The 19,174-nt window shown below is 42.7% G+C and overlaps 1 protein-coding gene across 14 annotated transcripts in view; it reads right to left on the bottom strand.

The window, feature by feature from the left end:
• The window catches only part of MCF2L2 (MCF.2 cell line derived transforming sequence-like 2), a 156,304-nt gene that overhangs the window by 121,226 nt on the left and 15,904 nt on the right, over positions 1 to 19,174 (bottom strand). The gene's annotated exons all lie outside the window — the stretch shown is intronic.

The following is a 19,174-nucleotide window of genomic DNA, read 5'->3' as shown; positions in this document are numbered from 1 at the left end:
CTCCAAGCCAGAAGGCAGCAGGAAGTGTTCACCCTCCTGGACAGAAGCAAGGTACCATTTTTCTGTGGGACTGATATTCCAGCTGAGAAACCCCTTCTTTAGGGTGACATGAGCTGGTATTGAGTGGACAGCTGCAGGTTCATAGTCTACTTCAAAAAAGTTTCTTGATGATAGGCACATTTTAACACTACATAGGGTCAAGGGGAAGGTTTTAGGAAGCTGAAAAGCTGCAGGAACTTGACAACTATTTTGTTTCATTGCATCCCTTGGTAATATCTACAGAAGAGACTGGACAACCCCTGGTCACCTCAGAGCAGTCTTGTTCTCTGATAAAATCTGTATAAGCATGCAACTCAAGATCATACCAAAATATACACCAGCCAAGTGTCTGGAACACATTTATTTCGGGAAAGTTGACTCAGACATTTCCCACCTTCTGTGTGATTGCACTTGTGGTCTTCACTTTTTTTTTTTTTTTTTTTAGTTGAAAGAGGCAGTTATTCATAGCCTCTAAAATTTAGAAAAGAAAAAAGCTTAATTGTTCAGTGTTACATGAAACAATGCCAATCCCCTACACAGGTCACCAAAGATGAACATTTGCACACACCATACGGTTCTTCATTACTTGAACTAATTGAATTTGCCAGGACAATTTAAATAAGGATGTGATAAAAGAAGAAAAAATAAAAGAAGCAAGTCAGTTAATCTATTCTTGGTTCTCCTCTTAAACTGCTATAAATTCGATTCCTTGCAGAGGCCCGTTTCACTGCAGAAGAATTAGGCCTTAGTTTTGCTTCCCAAGGTTTTCTACCAGGGGGGAGAAAAAGAAAGGCAATTACTATAGCCATCTGTCTGGCACAGCTTCTCCTCCTTCCCAGCTCTCTAGGGAGGCTCGCTGCAACTATGCTATCTAATCTTCAAGGGGAAAGCCATTCAGTTATGCTTCATAGTTCCTCATTCAAAAATGAAACATGCTTGGGCTTCCACACTTACTTATTCTGTGTCTCACCCAGCTGTATCTGCTCCCACAGAAGGTCAGGAGGAGCCACATCAACAGCCAATGATTAAAAGCAACAAAGAATATCTTTCCTCTTTTCTCTGAGCAGACACAAACTAGTTTACATGCTAATGGCATCTAATTGTTTCCAACAGTGCTGGAAAGGTGACCTGCTGGAGTGAGCGACTGGACTGCACCGAGCAGATTGACACAGCAGTGCCTGTTGCTCCACCAAGGACAACCAAAGGCCACCAGCCACAACAGGACATCGGGGCTTCTTTGTTTTTGTAGTGACTGAATGCTACAACTGCCTGGCCTTCTGCTGACTGCAGGAGAGGATGGCTTCAATCTGCCATCTGAAGTCACTACTCTTGGAATAACGTGTTACAAATTTCCAGGGCAAAGTTCATCTCTTCTTAATGACAGCCTAACATGTAATTCACAGGGAAGGAAGACAGCTGGGAGTGAAAGAAAATATTTTCTAGAATAGTAGAGTACATCAGCCTACTCCTACTTTGTGCAAGCTCTGTCAAAAATTATGCTCAGAGCTTTCATAATTGTGGGTTTGGAGGAAAATCAGATTGCTGATGTGATGGAAAAGGGTCATACAGGGTTAAGCCTGAGGCCAGATATTTCATTTTAAGAACAGGAAAGGATACCTCACATTATGTGTTCTTATGCTTCTTAAAAAGTACCAAAAGGCAACACACAAATCCAGTTTGAAAGCTGCAGAATTCCCATAGCTCAGAACTTCTCCCAGGTCCTGAGTCTGCTTTGCTTGCCATGGACAGCAGCTAAGTCTAGCAGAGCTAAGTTAGATTTCAAGAATTAAACACACTAAGGAAACAAATTTGCACATTTCACTGATAAGGTTTAGGCAGGCTAAAAGACTTGAAAATATTTTGTCCTACCAGAATTCCCAGTTCAAGCCCTCAAGCAAAATATTTCACTTCGTGAAGGTGAAAACTTCAAGGTTAATACATCAGAGAAAGAAGCTCTTGATTTGGATTCCTTTTTTTAATTTCTATTTATTTTTCTTTCTCACCATTTGTGCCCCTTGTCTACTTTCTGAAAAGGTTTGTTTATTCTCTCAGCCAAGGCAGACAAACAGCGAGGTCAGTTCCTGATACAAGCTGCTGTGCCACAGATTGCTCTAAAGAGGAACTAAATATTCAGCTATAAACAGACAGGAAATCCCATCCTTTCTCTTATTCTTCTGCACATTCCTGCCACCTCTCTTTTTGATAACCCATGTTGAGTCAACTGAAAATTAAGCCAGGGATAAAGTTACTGTAAATAAGGTGAAGCAATCATTTCCTTAGAGATTGCTTCTCATCTGGGTTAGTTCTCTGCAAAGCTGCTTGAAGTTACAAGTGCTGGTAATGCATGGAAGGGGTGGGGGTTGGCAAGGCCAGGACTACCCCATCCAGGAGAGAATCAGACTTAGATCAGCTTAGAGCAAAAGCCAAAATGAAGCATAGGAGACTGGTGTCATCTTTTCTCTCAGATCAATTTTTCACCAAGCACAACTGTAAAACCTACAAACAGTATTTGTTTAAATGCAATTTCTCTTCTCATTAAAGCCAAGTTTCATAGCAAAGTTTGGTAGCCAACTTCCAAAGACTGAAGATTCTTTTAAAATATTTAAGTAACTCTTGTTCATGTTTGGAAGTATCCCTTTAAGTTGTTGGGTTTTTAGTTGTAACAGCAACCCAATTTTGCGTACACTAAGGTAGTAGAAATCTGGACAAGCAAGGTTAGGAGCAAGACTCTGTCTTGAGTGATGCACAGCCAACATGTTCCAATCCCTTGAGAAGGAGACAGATTGAGGTCATGGTGTGGAAGGAATTGCCTTGCAAGCTTTTCCAAGCATCTCCATGAAAGGTTAGAGATGCACCTTTCTCTGAAGAGCTCAAAAACCTGTGAGTCTCAGTGTCTACCTGGACAGAAGCTGAACAAGTGCCTGATGTGATTTTCCATCATGCAGCAGATCTGCTCTGAAGTTTTCTCCTGTCATTACACTAAGTGATGATTGGTATTTCCAAGGCATTCTGTGCAGCTTAATGATGGAGGTGCAGCTTTACATGAGCCTGGCTCTGCAGGCACAGTAAACATTTCTGCTGGTTTTAAGTATTTTAGGGAAGACTGCTCAAATTACTTTGGATCACTGCACTGTTCAATTAATCTCATTGACTAAATTTGATGCTCATTTTAACATAAAATTACAAGAGTGAAGAGGTCACAGACTGAAAAGACCTGTTTAGAGGCTGTGTTTTCCTGTGCTCCAGGAGTGGTTACAGACCACATTGTTTTTACAGGCAGGCACAGTACACGTTAGGAGTCTATTGTGGTTGACTTGGAAAGGAGAGAAAAGAGAGCTGTTCATATCAAAAACCTGAAATCTTGCCCTCCCAGCTGGAAACCTCCTCACTTTCAGTTTCTTGAGTAGGTCTGTTGGGCCACTGCAGTAAGCAGAAAAGACCACACTCAAGATGCAAAGCCATTAACACCCACCCGGTCTTGAAGCTTACTGAGTGAAAGACGCAAGAGATGCTCAAAGCAGTCATTGGAGACAACCTCCAAAGGAGACATTTGAATGCTGTCCAAGCAAGAAGGTAAGGACTACAGACAGGCCAAGCATCAAGGCACAGGGAGACTGCAGAGAATTTTAATTCCCAGATATTTGCAGGTCCAACGTTGCCACTACATAAGAGCGAAATTTCCAGCTTAGCCTCAGGATCACAGCAGCCATTAACAAAGTGCAAGGACTTCCTGAGGATTTGCTTGCAGTGACTTTCAAGTCAGAAGGTGTCCAGTGTTTTCCATCTTTGCATTGGAAATGCAAGTGAACTACAGTTACTTTACATCCAAACCTGAACTTCCCCCAGGCTTTAGATCCAGCCTTCCAGGTGGTTGCTAAGTTGGCAGACCCCTCAAGCATGTGCGCAAGTTAAGTCTATTGGCAGCTGCACTGAAACAAGAGGAAATGCTTGGAGTCCTGTTTTGTGAAACATTTAAACATGTATTCATCTGATAGCAGATGGCCAGAAAGTTCAGATACAGACGTGAAATCTGGGCCTGGGGAGCCCCAAGACTCAGAAGTAGTGAAGTTGACAGTTCTCAATCAGGCCTATCTACAGTCTAAAAATCAATTATTCACTTGTGTGTCAAATTGGCAAGCAGGCTGTTACCAGTCCAGGCAGGATGTGTCCCTGCTACTACTACATGCAGTGCTGCTGCTGCTGCTGCCATGCACCCTCTAGGCTTTATGTCAGCTTTCTAAGTCCATGTCAAAATATTTTGGAATACAGTTCCTTGGATGAAGAAACAGATTTTGCTGCTTTTTCCATTTAACCACTTCTTCAAAAACAGTCTTGGAATGTTCTTGTTTGATGGAGAATTTTTTGTTTTTAAAGAAGTTGTCTTAAAATTCATTGGCAAAAGAAAAATCTTTCTTCTACACGGGTAAACTCGATTTACTATTGGTACATACTGCAAAAATACATTGGTGTGTACAAATTTATACTTATAGTCACACTTCAAGGATTTCAATGACTGCTTACTCTCAAAACATACCATACATTTATGCTCACATCTAGGAATTCTCCATTAATATTCCCCATAAAAGCTAAATTTTACAAACTAATATAAAATTCTCAAAGCACTCTCCACTGTTCAGTTAGGTGACTTCATATCCCAGCCTATAATCAAGATACTTCTTATAATAGTGCTGTAAAATTGTAAGAGATAGATAAGAAATTATTAACAAATCTTTACATTATTAATTAGCCATAATCAGAAAAGATCTAAAGAAACACACCATACCACATCATTTGTTCAGCAAGATATTGCTTGATTTCACAAACCACCCCCTGGTGAGGGGATGCTACATCCTACTATCCACAAAACTGAAACTTCCCTAATAAAAGGCATTAAAGGCAAAAGTCTAATCTCAGAATTCAAGAAGTAAATCCAGATTTATAGCAGCATGGGACCACCTCTTGCCTAGTGCCTCAATAGTAAAAATTTCTTGATAGTTCCTGATTTTTGCCAAAGAAAAGTTAATTCATCTGCTTCCCAAAATCTGTCCTTCACAACAATGCTGGATTGCTAGAACACAAATTCCTGCTCAGAGAATAGAACAAAAGAACATTTCCATAATGTCATGTTAAAAACCATCCTGAATAAATAACAAAACCCATATGTGGCAAACTGCAAAACTAAAATACGCTTACTACAACGCCTGGACACTGAGCTAATCAAGAGATATAGCAGACTGTACAGCAGACTTCATTCCTTTCTCACAGAGCTTGCCAGCAGAGAGTTTCATAGCTGAAACTGTATCTTAGAAAAATTCTAGCCACTGACTCTGCCCTGAGCTATTGCATCCAGCAAAATCATTTCAGAGCCTATTCACATAATTTCTGAGCTCAGGACCTGAAGGAATGGTTGCTTGCTCACTGCTGAACAGAGGCCAGTTAGCTCAAAAATATTTCCCTGGTTACTGTCACTGGAGACAAACAGTGAGCCACAGCAGCCACCACTGCTGCCAGCCGCAGTCTCAGTGTATCTCTGGGACAAACACTGCTCACAGCCGACCTCTCTGCCCAAGAGAGCTCCCAGCCACCCTCCTGCAGCCTTCTCCAAGCTGTCACCAGCAGCTCAGCTCAGATGCCCGTCAGAAAAAGCAACAGAAAGACACTGCAAAGAGCGATGGCTCCCCTTCAGCCCCTTCAGACACTCACGAGCACGTGCCCTCCCTGGTGAGGCAGCCTGGCTTCTCAGCAGTCCCGCTGTGGCAATGAGTTCACCGAGGCAGAGGGGAGGGATGGAGAGAGGCAGCACTCCTTGGAAGCAATCCTGGATCCAACCAACAGTGCACCAAAGAGCTGACGCTCTCCTGGAGGAGTCTGCACAAATTGCTCAGTAACAGCTTCAAGGCAAACCACAGCAGAGACCTCTGACTCGCACCATGCCCAGGCTTTAACCCTGCCCAAGGTACAGCTGCCTCTTCCTACCGGGACAGCTCTCCACTATGGCCCTTGGATACTTTGGAGGCATTCACAACTTGGCACAAACAACAAAGGTACAGCCCTACAAGCAACAAAACATATTCACTTGCTCAGACTAAGGCATGGAAAGGGCTTTCATTAAAATAACTTTAAATAGTAGGGTATTCGGGGCCAAGGGAAACCAGCAGTGCTGCTGTGAATAGCTGTCTCGGAGTACTATCCTGAAGGCACACCCACACACCAGAACATAGTGCTGTTATTTAAAGACAAAGGAGAAGACTGCACGAGACCTATGAATTCGGTAGGAAACATGACCTAAGGTTTTGAACAGGGGAGTAATCACTTTACATATTTAGGTCAACGAATACTTCAGGACACAAGTTTTCAGTGCATGAAGGGAGTACACATGTGGCTTGATAAAGGTAACATCACACTATAGCAGTCTGAAGCAATTCTGAGAAGCAATACTTTAACATTAGGTTAACTCATAAAATTTACTGTCCCTGTACTGCCACAACCCCCAGCAGCTGTGTAGCTTTAGATGCAAGTCACTCTTTACCCAGGATACAGTAGCTGTCTGCTGGGGTGTGTGATGCAGCGGTAATATCTTGTTTGTTCTGTATGTCCTGCCATCAGTCAGGCTCCAAAAAGACAGGTGTCATTCATTTTATAGATAGGGTACCTGGCACAGCGAGAGGAATCCACATCAACCTCAGTTTTGCCCGGCTGTAAATTGAGGAGCAGACCACAGTTGTTTGTACAGACAGGCTACTGGACAGTGGATCTGCCTTAAGGAAAATACACCCAGTGTTTCCATCCTTGTCCCATCAGCCAACCAACACAAACTGTGACAATGCTTACAGTATAGCATGAAAAAACTGACAGGATTTTCTATGTAGTTACAAAGAAATGCCAAATCTAAGCAGAGCATCACCATGCTTGGTCTAAGATACATACGAGAGCTTATGACACCTGTAGCATTACTGACACACATTACTTTGTGGATAAAGGTAGATTAGGAGAGTGGCAAGATGCATGGATTTTGCATTGCACTTCCTTTCCCAGCCTCCGCTACACTGCCTGCCAAACAAGTGAATTCACCGGCTGTAGCGAGTGTGTCATGTTACTCTCTGCTGCCTGTACCGGTATAAATGTCCACGTGTAACCAATGCACAAAATCTGTCTCCCATTCCAGACACATTTTGCTCTCCTGGGAGCTTCCCCTGCAACTCTGCCTGTGCCGAGCGAACAGCCCACAGCCCCATTACCCACCGAGCCCACCTCGGCTCCGGGGGAGCCGAGACAGCAGCACAGGTTGTGCTCAGCAGCTCCCCAGCCAGGTCTGGGGGAGCGCACTGCCCTCTCCCGGCCCCATCCGTCACCTTCCGCCCGGGATTGGCCTTCCTAGGAGCACAGTGGGACAAGTTCCAAAGCGTTCTGGGCAAGCGTCACATCTGTGCCAGTGGCTGATAAATGTGCCAGATGATTACAGTCTAAAAAGCACTTTAACCCTGTGTGTAGAGATGCTGCAGAAGTAGCAGATCCAGCTGAGGAGTCAGAAGATTATATGCTAATCTGCAAGTGAATGTAAATTACTAACCTTATGTGGATTCCTGATATAAGGAGAGAAATGAACTCGCCATAGAAGTGGCACCAAGAAATTCCTCTCAGGCCACTACATTCTCCTCAGACAGTACTTTGAGCTTCATAAGCTAAATTTACACGTCAGACATTTTTTCATTTGGGTAATTAGTAAAGGTAATTTCAGTATGCATCTGCAAAATGTCTTTGCCAAGCTACAAAGGCTTAGTTGTGCTTCTCTCAGCAGAACAGTATTTTGTACTATCCAAATACTGTCCCAACAGCATACAACCTATAGAATAGGGTAACAGTGATATTTCAGCTTTTGTTACTGGGAAGCAACTGCACTGCATATTTAAGTTTACTTTAAAAAAAGATAACATTCAGGACATGATCCTCTTTGGCTATAATATACCCCAGTTTCATTGAAACAACTTGCACCATGTCAGCATCTGTCTCCACATGTTCATGTGCTCATACCTGTGGGTGTGGGCCTCCAAAAGCATGACAAGGAATGGCTCATACCCACGTGTGTCTAACTCAGAGATCATCTTCCCAGATTCTTTCACTGCAGGCCCAGAGAGGACCACGAGGTTCATTATGTTTGACTTGTTGAACACACAAGATGTTCATGGAAATTGGATTAAACCAGCATTTTAGAAAGCTCTTTAATCTTACGTTAAAGACTTCAGGCAACTGCAAATCCACTGCTCCTGCTAGAGCTGGCCTAACACAAAGCAACAGGCTTGTGTTTCACAGCTCCCATTTTAACTCACAGCCCATTGATTTTTATTGTGGTTTTGACTTGAAAATTTAAGTTGCTCCCAATTTCATCCATTCTCTGACAGATGTTACTTCTTGAGTCTAGTGGTAAAGTCAAGGGAAAATGGAACAGAGTATTCCCTTCCCTTACCTCTCCCCATCTCACCTCAGCTTTTCCCAATGCTAGCAAATTATGACCTTACTAATTAACAGTATCCCAATGTAAAAATCAGGTCTTTTCTCCTGTAGACCTCCTCAGAGGGGCCCCCAGAAGCACACTGTCTCAAGGTGGCTGCGGAGAGAAACAACGGACTCTACACGATTCAATGTGAATCAAGCAGAAGCCATTTTATTGATGAACTACTGTCCCTAATATACAGTTTTTGCTTTCCCTATATGCAATCATGCATATTTATTACTGGTTAAGGCCTATTTTCACATGCTACTTTATGCTTTATGATTGGTTCTTGTATGTGTGTCACATTGTCCATTGTGTATGTCACAACTGTCCTTCAGCTTGCATTTTCTTATCCTTTTCTTCCTTTTTCTCAGGATTATGCTACACTGCTTGTTCCTCGTTCACATCCTCCCCAGTGCTGCTTGTTCCTTTCTCACAGCCTCCCCATGGACTCTTCCCTTGTGTACCTGCTCAAGTCCTTCTGTCTTAAGTGCTCTGGTTTTTCTATTTTATGGCTGGTTCACGATATGTCCATTTTCTAGTGAAAACATGGTTTCCACAGGTAGTGACTCAGGAGTTTAGACAAGTAGCCTAAACCGAGCAATCCCCAGTTTAATGACTCACAGGCACAGGTTCTGAATATGAATTAGGCATTGACTCTGTGCAAAACAAAGATACTGGGACAGTCCAGTTTAGAAAAAGGTGGAAAAAAATGCTTGCTCAATAATTCTTGTCTGTTGTAAAAGCCTGGAGGATTTTTTTCCCCTTGAAAAATGGAGTTAACTAATAGGATCAGAAATTTGTGCAACAAGACACTTGTCATAGTCCAAATATTCATATATAGCTGGGCTGCTCCAACCAAGCATTTATTTATCATTCTTTTATACTTGATTGTGAGTATTTCTAGTAGATGAAGGTGGTGAAGAAGGAAAGTCCATATCTTAGAAACCTCACCAAGTAGGCTAATCCTGCAAGATTCAGGTAATAAAGCAGCATCACAATTTGTATAAAAAATCAATACATTAGCACAGCAGAACTGGGTCTTTAAGTGAGGCTTGAAGCAGCAGAACTGGCTGAAATTGGAGAATAAGCTCTGTGGGCATAACCAGGGTAAGAGCTCTGCACAGGCGGTCTCCAACCTCCCAGCATATTCAGCACCATTTTCCCCTGAAATCTTCTCCCCAGACAGTTTACACTACAATTTAGGTAATTATAAAAAAGCAAACTGTGCTATTATATTGTGGTAATAAGTCCCACAAGTTAACAAAACATTTCCAATTATAGAAATCTGTCTATCCATGTTTAATGCTTTTCCATTTAATTGAGCTGTTTCTTGTTCTTGTATCATGGGAGAAATGGAAAAACATAGATACCCACAAGGCCTCTGCTATAACTTGCCATCTGAGAATTTGTTCTCTTGATCTTTGCAGTACTACATCTCTCTCAGAAATCTTTTAAATGAAAATCAAGCTGTGCCTTCCCTATTTCCCTCATAATTGTCTGGACTTTTCTGATTAGGTAAACAGGGTTTTAAGCATTTCTCAACCACAGCAGAGCACGCTGCATATGAATGGGAACAGGTGAAAAGAAACACAAGCATCTAAGATAATCATCTTTTCTCAGAAAAACCTCTGTGTGAACAGAATATTTGATTTCAGCTATGTTATATGCAGTGAGAGCCAGCTGAAAAAAGTTATCCCCAGTCCCCTAGGTAGCATTTTATATTAAAGAGAAGAAATACTGAATGCAAATACGGCAAGAACAATTTTGAGCAATGCACAAGGAGGCACTGTGACCGAGTCTCAAGGGATTTACAAGTACCTTCCACTTATACTGCAGATTTTGGTCTTCACATGAAATAGTCACTTTCTCCAGTAACCAGCACCTTTGTGGAAAGGTCAGTCACTTGGGAAAGGAAAGCATTTCTCATTTATTTTACTACTAAAGGTGGAGAAGCTCCAAAAAGTCCAAGAAATTTCAGCCCCAATTCATTTCAGATGCGATTTCTTTCCAGAGATATCACCGTAATTCCTTAACTGCTCCAGTACTTCAGTCTCTTTTCCTCCCTGAACAGATGGATCTGAAGAATTGGTTTTCAACTTCAGCAGTAAGAGAGACACAGCAGGACTAAGAACAAGCTCCCATGACTGCTGGACAGACAAAACTGCAGCTTCCCTCTGTCCTACAGAGGACGAAAGCAGAAACACTGCTAGCACAACAGACAGGTCCCCATCCTACTGGCAAGGAGGCTCTTGTCTGGTTTTGCAATAACAGCAAAATCCTGAAAAGCCTCAGTAATAAACTGCATACTCCTTAGCGTCTGCATATTCACTACCCTGATTTAAACAGCCACCAGCCTTGAGCACAGATGAAAAACACACATTTATTCCCTTAAAAATATATCATCTGCTTGCAGCCTCAAGCTCCACAGCATGCAGAGACATAGTCACAGCCAGCATAGGATCATTCATCCATGTAAAACCCCCGTAGGTGTGTGATCCCATTGGAGGACTTGAGCATCACAACAAGGCAGGCTAATTAGGAGCATCTGGGGACAAAGGGGCCAGTTTGGCATGAGGTGTCCTCAAGCATTAAAGATGTTCACCAGCAGTGGGGTGACATAAATAGTCAGGTCAGTGCTGAAAAGACACGTGAGCCACTGTCCAAGAATGATGTATTTCATGTCAAGAGGCTGTGCTTTGCTTTCAGCTTCAGTATCTGTTTCATGAGGAACTGAGAGCACTCCAACAGGGATCAGCCCTGGACTGGAGTCCCTGGCACATCTCTGCCTGGCTTTCTGGGGGCTCCTTCCCTTTGGTTCTCGTAGCCATGCTGTAACCAGCACCTTGGAGCGGCAGCTCCCAGAGAGTCTCAAGGTCACATAGTGGTACTCAAAATAGCACCATTTGTACACCAGACCCCAGAGGGCCCTTCAGTACCTGCAGGCAGCTCATATAGCCTGTTGCAGGGAGCCAGGGCTGTGGAGCTCTGAGCAGGCATCATGTGGCCATAAGGAAACTGCCCTCCAGCTTGCCCCTCACAGCAGCACCTTCTTTTTGTGAGCATTCACTATTTTCATCCCTTTATCTAAACAGGAGCCTACAACCACGCTTCTAACCACTCATCAGAACAAATCACATTGATTCAAAGAAAGCCTTGAAACTTGCATGATCCAGGAACTGGAATAGCTTGGCACAACACTGCTTGCTGTGGGGTACTGCTGATAAAAGGCAGGTAAGCTGCAGGCCACTGCAACCATGTGGCCTCTATTTCTGCTGTAGTTACCTGCATGCCTTCCATCTCTTCTCCTTATGATATTTAATACACAAAATTGCCACAGAATATTGACAGGGCTCCACAGACAGTCTGTATCTGTGTCTTGGGGATGGACAATGTGAAAATTGCTTCATATTTTGGAGTGCTTGAAATACTGAGTAAACATCAGCCAATTAACCCTTAGCAACACTCCAGCTGGATCTTTAAATTGGAGAAACCATACTCCCCTAAGTGATAGTAAGTCAGAACATGCCACAAGGATCCTGCATTGCCACTATGTTCAGAGGAAGTCAGCCTGAGAAGAAGGCACACATCCCTAGAGTTTGTCAATGAGTCTTTGCTTGTAGGACTAGCAAGATGGGGCAGACAGAATCCAAGTTCTCCGGGACAGATCATCTTTCTGCCTCTGTGTTTATGCAGCACAGACAACTAAGGGAAACTGGTCTAGTCATCAAAGTAGTAATATGAAGTAGTCATAACCACATCATCAGGATCCACTTTTGACGGAGACAAGTAATTTCCACTCCCACTTTACAGATAAGAAAACACAGGCCAAAAAAACCCCCCACGATGAACACAAGGTCAGAGTCAGTTCAGAACAGGACAAAAGAACCTAGGCAGAGTTGTTATGAACTCCTGTGCCACCTTGCCAGCTCCTCAGCCCCCTTCTAATATTGTCACCACACATAGAGCTGCCCCAGTGTGTTCTCACAGCTCACACAGCTCTAACACCTGCAGCTGAAGGCACCTCGTCCTCAGCAATAACTGAACTTCTGCCCCTCTGGCAGCTTCACTGGCAGAATTTAATACTAAAGTGGCGAAGATGTTTTCTGCCTCACAAAATGACAACAGGCTCAGGCTGATCTGACATGCTATCTGTTCTCTAGCAAAAAATGATTTTCCAAGGGATTTCCACCCATAATACTACACCAGGTAGTCTCTCAGCATCAGAGGCAGAGAAGATGTTTCCCTGGGAACAGTAACCATGGCAAAGCCCTCACCAGTCTCTTCCCCTCTCTACTACAGGAAGAAAAAGAACAGCAGATGCCTGAGCTCTCCCTCCAACAGGTCCACAGGCCCATGAAGCCATAAGCAACCTGATCATATATTCAGGAAGGAACTTCGATGAATTCCACTGTCTTTTACTGGATACCAGACATTTCTGCCCTGCTGCACTGAACTCGGAATGCCCCAGTACAAAGAGTGCAACTGGAAACATCAGTGTTACTGAAAGGTCAGCCGAATACAACAATGCATAGGTAGGCACTGAGCCCAAAGATCAGCATGGAGGGATCACTCACAGAAGCAGCGGTACAATGGACTGGCTTTGCAGTTTTCAAACCCTGACATTGTGCATTAGAGCCCTATTAAAGAAAGCGTCTGCAAGCCCCAGTTTGCAAGCAGCAGCTGCAGCTGATACCCTGCTTCTGGTCCACCTCTTTTTCTGCAGAATATTCTCGATTTACCAGATCAAATGCAGCTCTCTTTGCTGAAGAGCTAATTAAATCATAATCAACAATTCAACTTCCAAGTACAATCATATTGCATGCTTTTGGGAATCTTTTCATCATGTACTAGTGAACATGTTATAAATTTCTGGATTTGAGGTTTACTAAGTATTTATTCGAGTTAATAGGGTAAATGAAAGGGGACTGTTTTAAAAATCTTCCTCTCAATGACAAGAGAGAAAGTGTTCTATGATTCAGCAATCTTGATATGCAACTAGACGGTCAACAGCCTAGACTTCAACTACATCACTCTACTTCAGAGTTAACATGCAGTTAGCACAAATTGCCAGGACACCAGTACCTCATACTAGCAACCCCCTGAGAATAGAATACTGCCCTGTACCTGGGCTGACTCACACAGAGCACAAAAAACTCCATTGTGCAACTTTCTGAATACAGTGAAACCAGAATCTTTACAGAGATGAAGATATTGACCTTCTACATAGTAATTTAGGAGCACGGGGTGACAGGCTCAGCTGGGTCATGACACTCACTGCTCCAACTCTTAACATTCATTTAAAATAAGTATTTTCCATGCACAGCAAATACCTGCTCCTGACATATACAGAAAACTCAGTGTCTAACACCCGAATGAAATAAATATTTATTCAGAATAAGTCTAACATTCATTTTAACCTCCTTTAGGTCAAATCACTGCAAATATCCCAGAAATATACAGCCAAGTCAAATGCTGCAGTCACACCTGAGTTAATACCCAAATCCAGCCAGTTGCCTCTATTTATCACTGACTCCCCAGAGAAAGCATTAAGAATACAATCTCTTTTTGCAAATTGCCTGGGAATGCAATGCAATTACCACTACTATGCTATTTAATTTAAAGATGCTGCACATACCTTTCTTTGCCATGCGCTCCAGTCTAAGGCATCCTCCTATAAAATCATGATAAGATTTCATTTCTCCTTCTGTTATCCGGACAGCAGTGAAAGGCAGATTCCTGGGAACCTGTTGTCCACATTTCTGACACCGAGAAGCCATTGCCACAGATCAGGAGACTCTTGTCAGGAATCTGCTCTCTGTTTGCTGGAATCCAGCCTGATTCTTCAGCCGTCAGTCCAGCCTGGTGACTTTATCCCACTTAGTTCACTCAAGGTCACCCTTGCCAGCAGGATGTTCACCATTGCAATTGGCTAAGACTTTTATAGGCTTACTGACTGTGTTTGTTTCTCCCTCCTTGCTTTCAATATCAGTTTACTTTAATCTCTCATTCAGAATGAAAGCTGTGAACCTCAGCACAGCCCATGCCCTGAATGGCTTCCTTATCATTAATTTAAAGCTGTCTTATAAGCAACAATGAAGAGAGAGGATCCCAGAAGCACATTGCAAGATCACAGAATGGCTCTTAATGAGTATGCCAGCAATGTTCACAAAGAATTTTTCTTTGAGAAAGGGTTTTTCTTCATGATTTTTGGTCCCTTTCGGGCTTATGATTTTATGATTCTTCATCTCTGAGAATGGATTTTTTTACTTCTGCATTTCAGCTTGGATGGTGCAAGGAGACTGCTCTGCAGAGCTGCTCAACCAATTACTCACACGTCTGGCAGTGGCACTGGGAGGCTGCAACTGTACAGAAAAGCCCTCTGCTGCTGTGCACAGTCCCTGCTCATAAGATCTGATAATCGAAATGAACAGAGTAGCAAATGGAGGACAAGGGAAATATTGCTGGCAGACATGCTCTGCTAGCTGTGCAATCCCCCAACTAATTTTTTTAAACAAAGAAGTTGGACCCATTAGTTAGACACCAAAATCAGATATTTGAAACACACATTTAGAAATCCCCCTTTGAAGGGGCTGGATGTTTAAGCTGACTTTTTTTCCCTTTTAACAATTACTATAACACAAATCACTGGTTGGAGAGCCTTATGAAGAAACTAGTTCTTGGGGAACTGAGCGCAGAGAGCACTCAATCCTGATACAGTGCATTAAAAAGGAGATTTCTCTAGGATTGGCAGGGGACTGCACAGGAGATGCACAACAGGCACAAGGCCAGCACTGGTGACAGTGCAAAGAATACAGTGAGAACCCAATGAATCAGGGGTGAGCTGCCACCCAGAGCTCAACTGCAGTGACCTGAGGACAGAACGAGTTTCCTGCAAGGATCTTACGCACAGACTGAGAACCTTTGCCTTCCTCTGCCTCAGTCACTAACACCTGTTGGCACTTTACATAGTGCTAGAACATCCAGTGTTGTTCAGCTCATGACCTGCTCGGATCACAGCTGATCCCTAGGCTGGGAAAGCATAAGGCTAATTAATCCAAATCAGAGAACGACCTAGAGGGGACAAAGACATTCAGGAGAAAAAAGCCTCCTATGGTGCCATGACTAAAGTGGTGAATAACTGGCTGGACTGCATTGAATGCCTGTAAGCTGAAATATACAGAAGTCACCTCACCCACCTCTACTTCTTTCCCATTCCACAAACTTGCAGCTTCTCCCCTGCCAGCTCTGCTACCTCAGCCACACAGGGAGAGCTGCCTAAGTTTCCTAACCCAGCACACACAAACTGACCATGTACTCAAACAGCTACCAGACTTGAGAACTGATCTCCGATCCTCTTCTTTTGATGAAATGAAGCTATAAGGGACATTTCTACTCTTAAAGGTAAAAGATTTTACTACCCTCACCTCCAAATTTGCTATGTGGCATGAAGTTGCTCACTCTCCTGCTGTTTACCTTTGCCAAAACCCTGCCTGCAAAGTGAGACCATTGATGTACTGAGCTGTTGAATAACCTGATTCATTAGCATTTGTAAAATATTTATTAGAGCTTCCATAGAGAAATCCCTAGGGGACAGAAACATTTTACAGATAAGGACAGCAGTGGCACAGAAGGAAGAAATACTTTGTAGAAAACGGTCATGATGAGATAAGAAAACTAGAAACACAACCCTGCAGTTTTATCTTTAAACATTTCCTCCCTCTTTTTGTTCATTACAGGGTGTCCTTCCTTACATGGGCAAACATGATATACCTTGGCAAATAAACTTTTCTGACAATATATTAATGTCTGACATACACAGAATAACTGCACTTCAACCTTGCACACAGAGATAAACAGTGAGGGAGAAGCCAGCATTTGTGGCAATACATTTCTGTCTGCCACCCTCCCTCGTGTATGCTGTTCCCCACAGGTGTCCACATGGCTTAGTAACAGGAGGATCTGTGACATGCTGCATTCCAAGGGGGAGATTTGATGCTGGAAGTGGATGCAAGAAGAAATCTGCCCTAGGTGTGAGCTTTGGAAACACAAGTAGCCACACAGCACACAAAAGGGAAATGATCTAAAACAATTTCCCAGTCCTTCCCTAGGAAAGCCTGATCCATGAGAATGCTAAATACAAAACTCTGCTGCCTGGGGTACCACTGCCATCACCCAGCTCCAAACACAGAAATAAGCTGACACATTTAGCAACAAGGCACATGAGTGTTACCTCAGGGACTGAGTGCTGTGATGCGAGGGCTGGGATGGATGGACAGAAGGATCTGTTTACTCTCCTGTAAGTTTCGCTGCATTTCCATTCACAAGCTGGGCTAGCTTCTCCTGACACGTATGGAAAACCTCTGACATGGGAGCACTGAGACCTGCCCTGTTTCCTACCACACAAATGACCTCTTCTGTACTGCTCTGACTGTATCTGCACAGAAGCTGCAGTGAGGGCTGCCTTGCAGGAATTCTTTTATGTAACATGTTGCCAAACACACACTCAGTGTGGATGATGGAGAATTCACAATTTTCCTCCATTAACTAAAAGGTACCAGTCTGACTGAAAGCAAGTTACTGCTCTTTGCATGCAGAAGGGTGTAGGGCAGGGAACAGGTACAGAAAATTATAGGCATGCTTCCCTGGGTCTTCTCTGTAATAACACAGAATGGAAGGGCATTACTTTCCTGCTGCTCCAAACAACCATAACAAAATGTTTGGAAAATCTAAGGAAGAGGACATTTTCTGCTCATGAATTGCCAGCATTGCCTAGCAACATAATCTGTGTTGGTCTGTCAATGAATAAGCAAGTAAATAAATGTAAGAAAGTGTCATCAGAAATTTTAAATAAATAAATAAATAAATAAATAAATAAACCCACGACAAAAATAAAGAAACTAAGAAACCCCACCCCACAACCCATGAACCAGATACTCTTAGATGCCATTACCCAAAACAGCCTGCAGAATTGCACTAGTTCCTGGTTTCATTAGAAATACCAGTTCACATTGGAATTGATGCTTGCTGGAGAGTGCTTGCTGCCATGATTGTGTGGCCAGAGGATGGCAACAAATTTAAAGTCAGCTCAGTTAAATAAGTTTAAGCCCCACATTTCTTCTCATGAAACAAGATGCTTCTGCATCAAAAAGCAGTGCTGTGATGGTTGGTATCACTGTTAAGCACAAAACATGCAACAGACGTTGGATCTCGATGCTGAGCCCAAGGGAGGTAATTTCGTGTGAAGAATCAAGATTTGCATTTGGGAACAGCATTTATCTGTCAGAGGAAGGAGGAAGAGAAGTCTTTTTCTGCTGCATGTGTAACTGAGGCAGCTAGAAAACACTGTAAAACACTTGCTGTTTGCAACTTAACCACACAGTCATTAAAGCAGTTGAGGGGAAACAGGCATCACTTTTCCATCAGAGCCTTGTAAGAACCATTAAGAAAGTTTAGTGTAGAAGAGACTGAAAAAATTACCTCTCTCATCTATCAACATTTTAAAACAACATAAAATCCCAACAGAAAAAGATAGCTTACTTATTCACGAAGACCAGCAGCTCCCCCACCTACATATTTAGTATTCCACAGATCTAAAAAATAAGTAATCTAAATCCAATGCCACTATAAAGACTGACACATACAGAAGCTAAGAAAATAATCTATATTTCTTTCCTGAAACCCCAGCTTCACATTTTCCTATTTCATGATGTTTTATCTGATGTTTGAACTAATCTTTGATAGCTATGCTGAAACACATTTTCATTTTGCATATACCTCCATAACCTTCGTTCTGCCTTCCCATCAGCCAGATCATGAATCTGATAAGCCACGAGGCACTTCAGCAATTTGACACTAAACTTTATTTTCAGAGCACTCTTGGTGCTGTTACAAGTAACATCCATTCCAGTGTTCAGCTAGGAAATAGAAACTGGTCTTTTTTATTAACTTCCATTTATTTTCCTCCAACTAATAAAAAGCAGATCAGGATTTCCTCTCCCTCCTTTTTTAATAAAGGGCTACATCCCAGGCGTTGTTTTAAAGCCCAAGGAGTTAAAGGAACAAGCAGAGGAAAACACATCTCTGTTCTTGAAATTCCTTGTAGCGTGCAGCACTGTTGCAATTGCAACATGCAGTTCCTACACTAGAAGGCACTAATTCCAGTGCCATATGGCTTCAGAATCTCATTACACTGATCTGCTTAAAGTGATTTCTTAACGGACGAGCAAAACATTTTTGGTCACCTTCAGCATAGGGAAACAACAATTCTGTCACTGCTGACGCACATAAACTCCCACACAAACTGCCAAAAGCAGGAGTGAGTAGAGTGAAGATCAAAGGACAACCTTAGCCAAAGAACTTTTGTTGTCATCTCAAAGCTGTGTAGACAGTGCAGTTATTCAAGGACCATTACCATCATTAAAAAAAAAAACAAGGCAAAAAAGGAGAAAAAAATCCAAAATAAATAAACAAAGATGCAGACAAAAAGAAACCCCCAAGCCAATGACATCACTGCTGGATTAGATAATATTCTCAGGAGATTGGGAGATGAGCAGAAGCTTCACGGGCCAAGCACTGGGCACGAATTGCTGCTGCACCTGCAGGGTTTATTTTGCCTGTCTGTCTTGACCTCTGCAACTAAGA

The sequence above is a fragment of the Aphelocoma coerulescens genome, chromosome 9 (assembly GCF_041296385.1).
Source record: "Aphelocoma coerulescens isolate FSJ_1873_10779 chromosome 9, UR_Acoe_1.0, whole genome shotgun sequence".
Lineage (NCBI taxonomy): Eukaryota > Metazoa > Chordata > Aves > Passeriformes > Corvidae > Aphelocoma > Aphelocoma coerulescens.
Note: the sequence above shows the minus strand (reverse complement) of the source record. Positions and strands in the feature narration are given on the sequence as shown.